Here is a 14,725-nt window from a genome sequence, read left to right as displayed (position 1 = left end):
TATGAGGACAATTGAGGACAGGAATGTCAGTTGTTCTCGCATAAATATATAATCTTTTTTTCTTTTCCCACAACTAGTAAACAGTCTTGTACACACAATATATCCTTATAACGGTACATAAAATAAACAAATAGCTAATTAAAAAGGATTTTGCAATCATTGATTAGGTTTATAGACGGTATCGAAATACTTTTACTTGATAGTTGAACGCGCCGTGTTATCCCTTGTATATCGACCTTATCCCTTTTCCAGCAAAACCTTCAATTTCTTTAGTATATTTTAGTAATTATATTAATAATTTCTTAATAATTAGAATTCCATCATGTACATAAGTAAAATATCCTCCTGTTTCAAATTAGGATATAACTATAACCTTAGATATAACCTATCCGTGTACTAATTTTCATTCAAATCTGTTCATAGATTTAAGTATTGTTGAGTAACAAATATTTTTACAAATTTTTATAAATATAATACAAGTAATTACATTATTATATATAAAATTATTACTATTATAGAAAATAAATAATTATAAACCTAATAAAGTATTTCGGCTCCGGCTAAGTTTTTAATTTTCGACTCTGTAATTAGAATTATTAATATTATGTGAGGTGTCGATGGACCCATCTATGGCATCATCCATTTGCAGCCATTACTCTATGTCAACACCTCGGTGCAAAGTAACGGGCGCGGTCGATGACAGCGGTCCTGCGCGCGCCTCTTGCACGTTACCTGCGCCCGAGCATGTTCCGCCATCACTTTTTGCGGTTTGCCACGCTGTTTTTTCTATATTTTATTACAATTACGATGTTGAAATTCTTTTGATTGTTTTGTGTGTATTTTGTAATAACCGTACAAAAATAGTTTTGGAAACGACGATCAACAATGTATATACTTATTACTATAAATAAGATTCTAGAAGCTAAAAATTACTGATAACATCGTTCGTGGAGTACCATAGAATCTTGAGCCTCATACTATTTCCGTTAAATTCAATTTTAATGACTTTAATAGATTTAATTATTTACATCTAACATATTAATACATCTATGAATGGTTTATTTTGAACAATTTTTTGAGTAACAAACATCCAGTCTTATTTTAATAAAATACCCTTTTACTATTTTTTAGTAAAATAATGGTAGGTTAATGTTTAAAATATACCTATCGGATTACTAAAGCTTTTGGACAAAAATAGTTTTATCCTTAATTTTTTTATGATTTCTAGCATAAAATTTGCACCTACCAATTTAAATTTAGATATTTATTAGTGGGCGCAAATAATATGTTATTATATTCGGGTGCCAAAAGAAATTCAGTAAACGAAATCTAATTATAATTTCTACTAAATTGTAACCTGTCAAGTGCATGTACATTAAGTTCTATAATATTTAATCGTGGGTCAACGAACTTGATAACTAGTTGATTATAGTGAAATCTTACGTACATTACATTCAGATTAATTACTTCGAATATTTGGCCTTAAGCTATAAAACTTTCTTTCGAGTCTCGTCCACAAATTATTTTTTAACTGTAAACTGACCACGTGAACAATCAGTTTAGCAACCGCTATTACTCATAAAGTTGTGTTTTCCTTTTGATTATTATTAGTATGAGTGTATCATATTTGAAAATACAGAACTCTAAGCTACGGCAATCACTTCCAAGCAGACTAGCTATACTACTGTCACCTTTGTGGTTACGATTAAGTTCATTCCTAATTGTAATGTTTTTATTAGCCTATCAAATCGATCATCAAGTGGGTTACCTACTAATAAGCGGGCAAAAGGGGGATATAGTCTTTAAACATGATGATTATCAGTACAGCGCTAACCGCATCATTACCATCTAAAAATATCGTTTTCATCATTCATTTATTTATAGTGGTGAAATTCAGAAAGGATGAATATGTACTTCTCACAAAATTACAAAATGAATACTCATTTATATAAACTTAATTAAATATAATCAAGATAAAGAGGGGTCTATTTAAAATAAAATTTATAAATACAATGAATTGAAAAAGAAATAGAATGTAAAAAGAGATCAATAAAAAATTTATGTTAATTTTTGGCTAAACTTATTAGTTTTAAAGTAAAAAATCTTTCTTTATAATATTTTATAAAGAAAGATTTTTTATTTATAATTTTATCAATTATAAAAATACTTAATCGCTTTTTTAAATTCTTACCTATAAAAATCTATATTATCACCGAGTAAGAAACTATATTTTGTTTTTATGAAAGCCGCACGAACGTCAGGGTGAATTCATCTTATATATTTTATTTTAATATAACAAATGAGGCAAAAACGTATGAAATATATTTAATTATTTAAAATCTTACGGGTAAATCTCTAATAAAAGGGAGATAATTCTCACTACTTCTTACGAACAATTTACTTGGGTTGTTTCGCTGTTTTGACCAGGTTGTATTCACTGTGGTTATCAATAGATGAGAGAATAGAGAATATAAATACAAATAGTTAATACCCATCTCTCATAAACCATAAACCATGCAATGCGAAAGATTAAATTCAAAATGTTAAAGCCCTATAATAACGATTACATAGGAAAAACTATTCCCTTATGTAAGTGGCTCCTCGTTCCTACACCAATAGCTGGATCTAGACCGGTCTAGACTCGTTTAGAGCTAGATTTATACGCAGGAAGTGCACACTTAGACCTTGAATTAGATAAGCTGGTTTAGTGATTATGCACTTTTTGTCCAATTATAGCAGCCATAAAAGGCATGAAAAATAAATTTGTTACGTGTTAAAATGTTAACGTTGGCAGCATTTTCATTAGAAATATAAATTTTATAAAAAACTTGTATCCACTTAACTGTTATTATACATAATAGTGTAGTTTTTGCCCGTGATCGTACGTGACTGGGACATATTGATGATTGTGTAACATATTATGCCCTTCTGTATGCCAAATACTACGTGTATCTAGTATTAACGACTAATTGAGCAGCCAAGGTGACAAGAAATAACAAACAAAGCCGCTTAGATATTTATAATATCAGCTGAACACCACAGCTTTTTCCATGCATTAAAGTAAAAAGATTTCAGTGTGTTAATGTGCAAAAGCCAAACTTTTACACAACCATCACATTTGTAATATTTATTTATCTATCACAGCTTTGCATATATTCGTCGTCGTCATATCTGCCGTTAACTGTCCACTGTTGAACATAGATCTTCATAATGAGTGTTTTGCTAGTAGTTGTCATGCTTGGTAGGCAGGTTGGAAATCGCAGTTAGGCTTTTGGTGATGTTTTAAGAGGGAGGCTACTGTCGATCCCTTGATCATAAAATTGCCTTAGTCGCCTCTTACGACACCCACGGATGGCACGTTCTATGCCGGGACCACACGGCATTTCGGCATTTGTATATATTAATGAAGGTAAATTGTCTAATAAACATGAATTTAGAATAACATGGTTTGGGTACAAAATTTTATTAAAATTATAATAAAGTTATATGCATTATTTTATAAAATTACATGCACACATATTACATGTTACCTAGAAAAAAATTAATTGTCGCGAAGGAAATAACAACTTGTCAAAAATAAAAATATTAAGTATTCAGTTTTACATATTTAAATATATATAATTCAAACAAACGTTTACTGTAATAAAAACACTACATCTACCGAGGTCATTACATATATAAAAAATAAAAAAATGGGGTCACAAAAAATTCCATATATTTTTAAAGTTTTAGAGCAAGAAATAAATAAATATATTTACCTAGGACTGTAATTGCTGATATGATAGTCAGCGATATTTACGTTTTGACCGATTCGAATGATAAGAGTAGTGCAGATCAGCTGAACTAATCAGACATCTCGAATTTAAACAGTTATATATAAAAACTGATTGTTACAAAAATACAATAGAAACAGAATTTGACTTTTTTTCAGTTCTTTTTTTTGCTTTCCTATAAAGTGCCAAATTTTAGCTTAGGAAATCTGCAGATATTTACTAACTTCACTGCAGATTTGTCATTTATAATAGATAATTTCCAACGGATACGACGTCATGAAGAAATGAGCACATTCCTTTTTAAAAGGCCGGCAGCATACCTGCAGTATCTTTGGTGTTGCGGGTGATCATGGGCGGCGATAGTCACTTACTATTAGGAGAGCTGTATGCTCATTTGAACCTGTATTATAAAAAAATGCCCACGTTTCTGAGCATACTAGAGTTCTATTGTAATAAAAAAATTAAAATAAGAACTTTTGTACGTTTTATTACTGCATATATACACAATACATTTGTGTTATATCTATTATTACAGACGGCAATAACTTAAAATTACCAGTACCCTTAAATACAACAATTGTAGGGTCTCCTAACGTATGATTTTAGTCGTAAGCACCTCGAATTGTATCATAATGACTGAAATGATAAGGAATGCACGGAGTTATTTGTGCGTGCCACGAGAACCGAACCTTGGACCAGTTGCAAACATGATACCTACACTCTTGCGTGTACGACGTGCATATAATAATTGTTTGGTGTACGGTCAGTAGGTATGCTATTGTTATTTTATTTCGTTATAAAATTCCTTATTAAAATATTACAACGTTACGTAATACAAAATTAAAGGTAATTTACTTGGACTTTTGAATAATATATTTTTACTAAGAATAATTAAGAATTATGTCTTACAAAAAAAGCCATCTTCAATTGTGACAAAATCGCCGGAACTAAATTATCGAACCGATTTTGATAAAATTTCTATGGGATTAATCTGTAAATAGGTATATCCTTTTAAAAAAAATCCAAATCAGTTTAATAAAACAATCATAAAAAAATACAATCGAATTGAGAACCTTTGTCGGTTCTTCTAGTCGGTTGAAAAAAACGACTTTAACGAGCTTTAATTTAAAACGAACTATTTTGCTATAGTTAATATGATAGCAGATATACAATCAAAAATGACTTACAACACCGCGTAGAACATTGTAGAAGTTATCGAAATATTAAAAATAAAACTTTTAAATATCACAGACTTCTATTTATTATACAATTAAACCTAAACTGTAGAACTTAGACTTAAGATAAAATTTCATAAAATACTCGGCAGGTTTTTTAAATGCATGCACGTTACTGATATAAAATGGTTTCCAGTGGAGACAATGGCTTTGGACCTATTAGGGTATATTGCTAGCAATAGGGCCGCAAATTTCCACTGCTGGCACTTCAATCCTACTACGAATTTGTTTTTGTTCCACTCAATTTGTATGCTATCCTTACAATGTGACTAGTTTGTGTGAATTTCACAACATCGCACTAATAGCCGCGTGGGTCTGGGCAGCTATAATAAAAATGGTGTACATTCGTTTTAACTGCCTATTTCATTATTATCTTCAGTGTGGAGATAACATTTCGACATACAGATAATTACATTAGACCTTATAATCTTAATTATTGCGTTCACTATTAATGTGAATTATTTTGTGTTGTTCGTACTTATATATTCTACCATTGTTGGAAATATTCACGCGCTTTTCTGAACTTTGAGAAACTTTTTTTATAGTTTTGATCTTGCTTTTGTTATTTCATTTTATTTTAAAAACTGTAATCTGATGTATTCTTTAATATATAATATTGTCTTATATTATTTTGTATCCATTTTTAAATCACCAATCTTGAAAAAAAGGTATATCAATAACTCTGTTACTAATACCAATTGGTTTACATAATAACTTTTTATCATGCAGCTCTATCACGTCTTTAAAATAAAGAACCCAATATAATTATTGTTTCATGAACGAATCGTATAAAACCAAACTCATTTTGTCGTCTTTACAATTTTTTATTAGCATCCATTTATGATGTGTAATCACACGTAATGGTGACGTTACATTCCAAGTAAAAAGTAACGTTACTTTAATAAAACAAATAATAAGAATAACGGCCTATAGTACTTTATTTCGGACATAATCTAACACGCCATTACACACCATTGAAAAATAAACAAAATAATAAGTACGGTGCTCGTACGTTATCTTAGAAAGTTTTAAAAATATTGTTATTGTAATATTTGATGTAGGCGTTTTCATTTGAAACGTTTTCTTACATAACTTTCAATAATACCTTAAGTCGTAATAATAACTTTTTATAAATAAAAAAAGTAAATAAAAATGATGAAACGGAGTTTAGAGACTCTGCTATATCGCGACGTCACGATTCGTATCTATGACCGCGATTTTTTCTTTCGAATTATGTGATTTTTTCATTGTTATGATTCATTGCAAATGTAATAAAGGTTTAGTAGTTTTTTTAGTTACTACATAAAGAGAAAAGGGCCTGTAAAGGGTATAAGCGAATGGAGGGAGTGAGTGATATATATATAAATTAGAAAGCTTATGTTTTCTAACGATTACTTTTAACTTTATTATTATTACTGTCTATAATTTGGTATTATAACGTGTGGCATAGAATGAGTCACCCGTTCTTTCCCCATGGGTGTCGTAAGAGGCGACTAAGGGAACTTATTGGTCAAGAGATAGGCAGCAGCATCTTTCTTAAAATATTACCAAAAGTAGATTTTATTACACAAAGAAAAAAAAAACATAGGCATCAGTAATGACAAAACCAATTCTTTTGAATTAAAAAACCAAACTACTGAATAACTTTTGATAGAATTTCACTAAGACTAATCAAAAAATTTATTATTTGAAATAAGTAAAAGAATTTTGCAAATTCGACTGAGTTCTAAGGTAACATACATAAAAAAGAATCAAATTAAATACCTCCTTTTACTCAAATCGAAAACATCTTTAAAAATAATGCCATTTTGAGAGGAAAAATAAATGATAAAAATTGTATAAAGTATCTATTCTCTTATTTAACTTAAAGTACACCTATTACCAAAACTCAATACAAATCTAAGTTAAAATGAAAATAGTTAACGTGATTAAAAATCAAGAGTTAAGTGCACATAACGACGTACATAAAAAACTAAACAGTAGTTTTTTATGCTAATAGCTTTGCTTATCTGGGATCAACGACCCGGCGATAACGTTACCTGTTTCTGCTCTTAGCGTGAAGATAAGGGAATTCTAATTTAAGGGCCTTTTAGATCATCCAATGTCCACTTCACTAACTGACAGTGTGGCCATCTTAACATTACGTGATATGTCCCACTTAGGCTAGAAATATGCCACTTTTATTATAAAAATGCCGATATTTTTATGACACAAAAATAATTAAAAAAAATATGCTCATGATCATTATTATATAGAATTTCGTCATAATTATGCCTCCGATCAAACTGTTTATAATTACTCTTCTCTATCCAAAGGTTACCTGGAAGAAATTGCTTTTAACAAAAAGGTTGCCCATAATATTCTCACTGTGATTATTTTTTATAATTATTTGCATATAATAATAAACAGGAAGCAATTTATTGACTTAACTCTTTAGAGTATTTTTCTATCTCCATTTTTTTAAGACGGTTAAAAAGGATAGTATTTTTTTATTTCATTTCTGAAGTTTTTACAATTTTGAGGTTTATATTTTAATGTTACCGTGTTCATATAATAACAATCATTTTTTAAAATTCATTAAGATGTTTAGGCTCCACAAACAGACATACTTATACACCAGAAAACATTATCTTTTGTGTTTTAGCAATCTGTGAAATATATGATAGAAATAAACATATTTTTCTTGTTTATCATGATAAAATAAGTTAGCAACGTTTTGGAATTATAAGTAAGTAAAACTTTGCCAAAGCTTGACAGATTTTTAGTCAAGGTAAGAAAGATAAGATTATATCATTTTAATATGGTCACACTGTCAGTTAATGCACTACACTGAATACGTATTAGATGATCTAACCGTTGGACGTCGCTTAAGGTATACTAATCTATTTACATATTATGTTTACCCAGACGCAGCAAGGTCCACTCACTACTGGATTAAATTTTATTTACTATTCGAGCCGAGACATAATCCACGTAAATCTAATTGTTATTATAACGATATAAAAGAAGGATTAAAATTCCATGGTCGTCAGTTCTTGTCCATGGGAAAATATTTCCGGGATAAAGTATCTTAGATATATTATGTTAATCTATTTTATATGACTATTTATCAGCTGTTGATCAATCTTACTTAATCTTATTGAAATCTGTTTAACCGATTGTGTATGCATGATTGCGTAGTGAATATTTAACTGGTATTCTGTTATTTTGAAGACAAACAATTCTCCTTATACAAAATAACAAGATGTTGTCGATTTTATTCTGTAAAAAGTAAAGTTATCAATGTTTGGATTTCCCCATTATTCTTACTACGTATTTATTAGATTACTATTAAAAGATTAATTGCTAATATTATTTTATCTTTTTTTTTTTTCAGATCGTACAGTTCTATTGAAAACAGATACAAGACAGTTGCAAAGGTGAGAAACAATAAGTCAAAAGTTATTATAATATTGCTTGGTATAATCCTTATATAAAACTTATAGTTAATAAGCTTAATAATAAATTATATAAGCTTTGTTTAAATTATAAAAACAATATGTATGTAATCGCCTATTTAAGTATATTTTTTTATTCAGATTAAGTATCTACACTGTGTACAGTATATGCTAATAAATTTGTTGATCGCTACTTCAAATAAAATGAATTAATGATCATCAAATATTTTATTCTTTGTTTAATAACACTTGTTTAACAAGAATGTGTACATTGTAATCACTAGACACCATATTTAGAAATGTTCATTGTCATTTTCTAATAAGGAAATTAACAGATGTAAAAACTTCACTATAAGGTTACTTAGAACGCAACATCACTTCACAATAATTACCGTTTCCCGGAACATTTCCCACTTTCATTTAACATTTACGTATAAAAATGTTTGTAATGCAAGCAGGGTTATTATCTATAGTGGATGCAAGATGAATAAAAGTTGTTTGTATACCTTTAACCTACTCGTGTTTTTGCCAATTGTAACATAACTGTAGTCACATTTGTATATTTCGGTTTGAAGAATGGGATATGGCAGTGAAATTACAGGGCATGAAGGCATAACACCATATTCTCCAAGAATGCTAACCATGTAAAGGCGTCGCAGTGCCATAGTGCTATTCCTGTGTATAAGCACAGATAATATAATACGATAGTATAGGCGACGATAACCACTTTTCATCAAGTAGACCGCTAGCTTGTTTATCATTTCTAGTTGCAAAACAAAGTTATATAATGCGGGCATGCCCGCGCGTGCCTGAAAATAAAATATTATTATTTATTTATTTGCATGAGCTGAGATTTATGCCTGTTCTTCTCAACTGAAATTGTATTATGAATTGTACAGTAGATTTATAAAAAAATACTATTCATAAATGCTTTACTTTTAAGTTTACTTATATAAAAAAAAATATTTATATGTATGTGTTAATCTAGATCGGATTATCTGTCTGTGCATTAAATTCTATTCAAATCCAGTGTAAACACCCGTTAATCTTTTCATGCACATTTTTACATTTGCAGTATTAATAGAAGGAGAATTTTTTTAAGAATGGCAGAACAGGTTTGTAGGAAATTGGATTTAAATAATCTATCTGATCATAGCTAAGAATATCCTACTTTTTATAGCATATATGGTGATAAAATAATAAAAACATATTTATAATAGCAATTTTCTTTTAAAAACAAAACGAGAATCTAAGAACCTTGAACTCACAAAATGCCGCAGTTTTTTAATGCCCACCTGTTTGCTAGTAATCATCATTATAACCACTGGTCATAAACATTCATGGCATCTTGGTTAAGTACCTTTTAAGTATATATTATCTCAGATGAATTTAATGTTTTACACATTAACACCTTAGTATGTACATGTTTCATAATGATCATTGAATGTGATGTGTAGGAGTTGTTTGAATAGATTATGATTTAACAAAAAATCAGGTTCGATTTTGACAAAATGACAATATTAGCACTACCACTAACGCGTATTAAAAATAAATCATCAATATCGGAATTGGTGAAGGTTACATTACGTTGAGAAGTTGAATAAAATTACCATTACCAATTCTGAAGTTGTATAAAAATTAAGAATTATGATACTTCTACCTTTCAAGTCGGTTGATGACGAAAATATTAAATTAGCAAAGGTCAATTTTAATAATTAAATAAGTCATCAATCACTGGTCATATTAAAACTAAGTAGGGAGAGGTCTTTTTTTGTAAATTAACACAAGCATATCCAATCTGTAATCTTTAAGTCAGACGTTCTTTTCACTGAATAGGCGTAATATGCGGAAGTTAATATCCCTGGTTAGTTGATTAAAATTATTTTGTTATGATAGCGGAATTATAAAAAGTAATTCTAATAAACTCACTGCAAACTTGAAATCAAGAATTGAATTGTTAAATATCAAATTTAATTAAAAAATTGATACCTTATGAATATTCTAAAAATATCTAGAATAGATAGAGTTAAATGATATTATGTATAAAATTTTTGCGATTTACTATGAAATAATTAAAATTGATCCCACAAAATAAAAATTTCTTCAATTGTGGCAAAACTAGTTATTTTCATTAACTATGTGATGAGGTAACAAACATAAAAAATATAACATACGATTTTGAACTTGCGTCTTTTTAAAGTTGATTGAAAATGAATATTGAATCAATATATATTGTCTCAAATATAATCTTACTAATTTTTAGCCACAACTTCGTCTGCATGTTTGGGGTAAAAAGTAGTCTATAGCCTTCTCCATTCCATACATGTATTAAATATCACAGTGATTGGTTTAGATGCTAAGAGGTATCGAACAAACAATGATACTCACTTTCACATAAATAATATTAGTAAGGATTTATAATTATCTAAATGTTTTTGTAACAGATATACGTAATAGTTTATCTATTACATACTTTTTCATCATTACTACTTCCACTTTTTTAATGTTAGTAAGGGTTATTTACTTTACAAGATACGAAGCGGCAGATAGTGCGAATTTAAACCACTTCGACTTCTCCCAAACATAGTAAGATATATTCAAATATGAATATTTTATATTCTAGTAATAATAGCCATGTAGTCCCAGCATAGAATGGGTTACCCCTTCCTTTCCCGTAGGTGTCGTAAAAAGTAACTAAGGAAACTTAATAGTCGAGGGATGGGCAGCAACGTCCCTCTTTAAACACCACCAAAGCCAAACCAAATTGCGGTTGCCAACCCGCTTCCCAAACGTGGTAAATACTGGTAAAACCCCCCAATAGGGGGAGGCCTATGTTCAACAGTGGACAGTTAACGGCTGAAATGATGATAATGAATAATAACATGATGTTACCACTCTACCGCACTCCCCAACGTTTTTACACCTTGTCGTACACAATTATTCAATCCTTAATCTGAAATACTATTACACAGATAAATCTACACACATGTACAGGTTATTTGAAATAGCCATGTCGATTACGTACAGCCCAGACAGGATATAAAGCTAAAAAAATAACAAAAGGATCATACAATAACAAGGCATCAAGGTTAGGAATGGTGTCACAAAAAATGCATTACCATACATCATAGGATGTTGCCATTGTCAGTTTAAATATGAGTCTTCCATTCACGTCCTTTATAAGTATGAGTTAATGTTTTTATCAAGGTGGAGATTCTTAACTCGACTGTACATTTTGTGCGTATTACGTGATATATACCTAATTCTGTACCGACCTGTAATTCTGGTATTAGTTCAAAATTATTTTTTCATGTATAAAACCAACTCTCTTGTAAAGCGTAATCTTAAATTGTAATTAACATTCAGAAATATTTAAATTTATTTTGTTGTATATGAAATTAGACGGGTAACACGTGTGCTTTAAGTAAACGTCTGTTATCAAAACTATACAATGCACCATCTTAAACGTCCGAGATATGCTGTCTGCATACACTCATTTGCCTCATAAAAACGTATGTGTTGCAAAATATCTATATATAAATGTCGTAACATTACAGAAGTTTACGTTTTCTTATTACACATATATACACTCAATTTCATATCCATAAGAAACTTAGAATAGTAATTCAGGTGAAATCAAGTCGTAGCAGTAATACTGATAGTGTCATCCGAGCTTCATATGTTAATAAGAAATAAATTGGCATTTTTTCAACATCTTTTAAACATTAAGCCTGCCTACTACGGTATTTTTAAATAATACCAACTTGTGACCTGAGTGGTTAAAAGAACCGCTTTGCGTGAATCCTAATACGATCAAATTCGTATGTAACACAATGGTGAGATGGGTACGAAACAATGTACGGAGCAATGCAGTTTTATTATTGACGAATTACATGAAATGCTCTCTCTTTTCTTACCTCTTTCGAATCTCTGGACTAAACATCTTCAAAGACATTTTTTATGCAACTTATAATAGCAAACAAGCTAACGGTCCACCTGATGATAAGTGGTAACCGTCGCCTATAAACATGAGCAGTATATTTGAGTAATACAGTATGAACTATTGTTTATTTACTCAGTAATCTTAAATCTTAGTTTAAATATCAGCTGTTCACATCTGACTCTTGAAGTTCACTTAGTGCGTACAGTAAAATTCACAAGCAATTCACAACGAGATAAATTTCTGAAGTAATGGTCAATCGTCAAATCTGTGGCGACCTGAGCTAGCAAAACCGTTAGCTATGTTGCTTCAGACGAACCTACCGTTACCGTCACACTTTGCGGTTATGTAACAGCGCACAACCTTGATTTAATTACCACGATGTTAGTTACAGTACGATATTATCGGGACAACTGTTTACGGGTGATAGGTGGCTTAACGGTAGGTGGTAGTGAAGCACATAGGGGTCACGATTTAGTACTTTCAATATATTGAGTATTTGGTTTTTTTATTCCCTTTCTAAAACAACTTGAGTTCTACGAAATTAAATTAATCACGAGTACGTAGTGGTAATGGAAATTTTATATTATTTACAGAATTGAAAGGAAGATTTTCACTTTGAGAGTTCAGCTTTTTTATAAGTATTACAGACACCTATTAGTAAATCCTTAAACCATAACAACAGTTTATTATGATTCCACTACTAGGCATGAGTCTGTCCTGTAAGAATTGAATATGATAGTACAAAGATTTATGGCGACAATTCTCCTGCACTATTTAAATTCGGGTTATTCCTTTAACTGCGACTTTTGACATCCTAGATATAAAAATAAATAACAAGTACATTATACTTTTACTCCAACGAAAATAATTATTATAATACTTTAAAAAAAAAACTAAATTTATGAAAATGTTGCAATACAAAATAACGTAACTAAAAATTTGCATAATTTTGCGTTACCGCCTAAGTCCACAATTGTGTTGTGAACCTAATAATGCCGTGTGCAATAACACACCGCACGATTTATGGTGCCCTGGTAATACAGTCGTCATGGTCGAGGGCATCGTGGTAATTGCTTCTTTAATAATAATGGTGTCGGCTATGTGACGCTATATCGTAGGTACGTCAAGATGGAATTTAGATATATAATACAAGGCATGCAATTATCTAGATACCATCTAGTATACGATTGTTTTTGTAATTACTTTTATCTTAAGGAAGAAAATACTTACTAGAAGTGATTTATTTAAAGAAAATATTTGATTTATTGTTTGTCAAAAAATACTTTATTAGAAATTCTTTTATCGTTGGAAAGCTACATTATCAGTGAGTAACAAAAGCTGTATTTTATTTTAAAAAAACCATGCAATGACTGGTCAAGGCGTTAGTACATTATAAATATCTTATAGTTACATCTAGTAACTATAATAGTAGTAATAGTATTAAGGCATCACCGTAATACTTCAACCACTCTTCATGAAATTTGGATTCATAAAAACAAAAATATCCTACAATCCTATTTTAATTATTAATGTTTTCTAACTGTCTTTTAAATTGATTAATTAGCACAAAAAAAGAGCTAATATGGATTTATAATAATACTTTTTTTTAATCGAATCACAATCAATTTCGTGTTAGTACAAATCTTAAAAATATATGGTAAATATATATGAGAGGTTTGAAATTTTTATGAACGAAACGGGACAGTATTTAGGATAGATAAAGAAGGATATAAGGCTATTTTTTATCCTCTTCAATCAATATATCCCGAGCATATGACTGAAGTCCCTGGAAAAACTCGTATATCAATATAGGGCAGAATATAGATTGTTTTTTACCGATATCTTAAATGATATCTATTTATATTATGATAGTATTTATTTTATGATAGTCTTCATCTCATTGCAAATGACTCTATAGATTTATATCTGTTACTCAATTATTGTTACATCTTTAAGTAATAATATTGTGTTATAATTACGTATGTTGCGTAGATACTCTAATTTATAGTCACATTAATGAAACCGATTCATTAAAATTATATTAAGTTGCTACACACTATTATGTTTTAAATGAAGTGTAGAGTGGATGATATTTAGACCTTTGGCAATATACAAATATAATTATTTAACATATGAATTTAATTATGTTATTAGGTTTATTCGGTTCATATTTAATAAATGTATCAATACAGACAGAAAACAAAAAAAAAACAGATAAACTAGGAACCCTTTTTTTTATTACAAAAAAAATAATTTTGTATTATGCTAGAAAACCATCTGAAAACACTCATTAATATTTATTTACAAAACTTAATTGAATTCGGTTTAGCAGTTTCG

At 29.7% G+C, this 14,725-nt stretch overlaps 1 protein-coding gene across 3 annotated transcripts in view; it reads left to right on the top strand.

Annotated features, from left to right (window-relative positions):
• Positions 1–14,725, top strand: part of LOC113515099 (nuclear speckle splicing regulatory protein 1) — a 103,496-nt gene that overhangs the window by 53,190 nt on the left and 35,581 nt on the right. For all 3 annotated transcript variants that reach the window (XM_031908462.2, XM_026899246.3, XM_031908461.2), the window contains one exon: positions 8,385–8,427. The gene's annotated coding sequence lies outside the window, so the exon portion shown is untranslated. The remainder of the gene's footprint in view (positions 1–8,384; positions 8,428–14,725) is intronic.

Source organism: Galleria mellonella, unplaced genomic scaffold (genome assembly GCF_026898425.1).
Source record: "Galleria mellonella isolate WM207_F2 unplaced genomic scaffold, CSIRO_AGI_GalMel_v1 utg312, whole genome shotgun sequence".
Lineage (NCBI taxonomy): Eukaryota > Metazoa > Arthropoda > Insecta > Lepidoptera > Pyralidae > Galleria > Galleria mellonella.
This window is presented reverse-complemented; position numbering and strand designations above follow the sequence as displayed.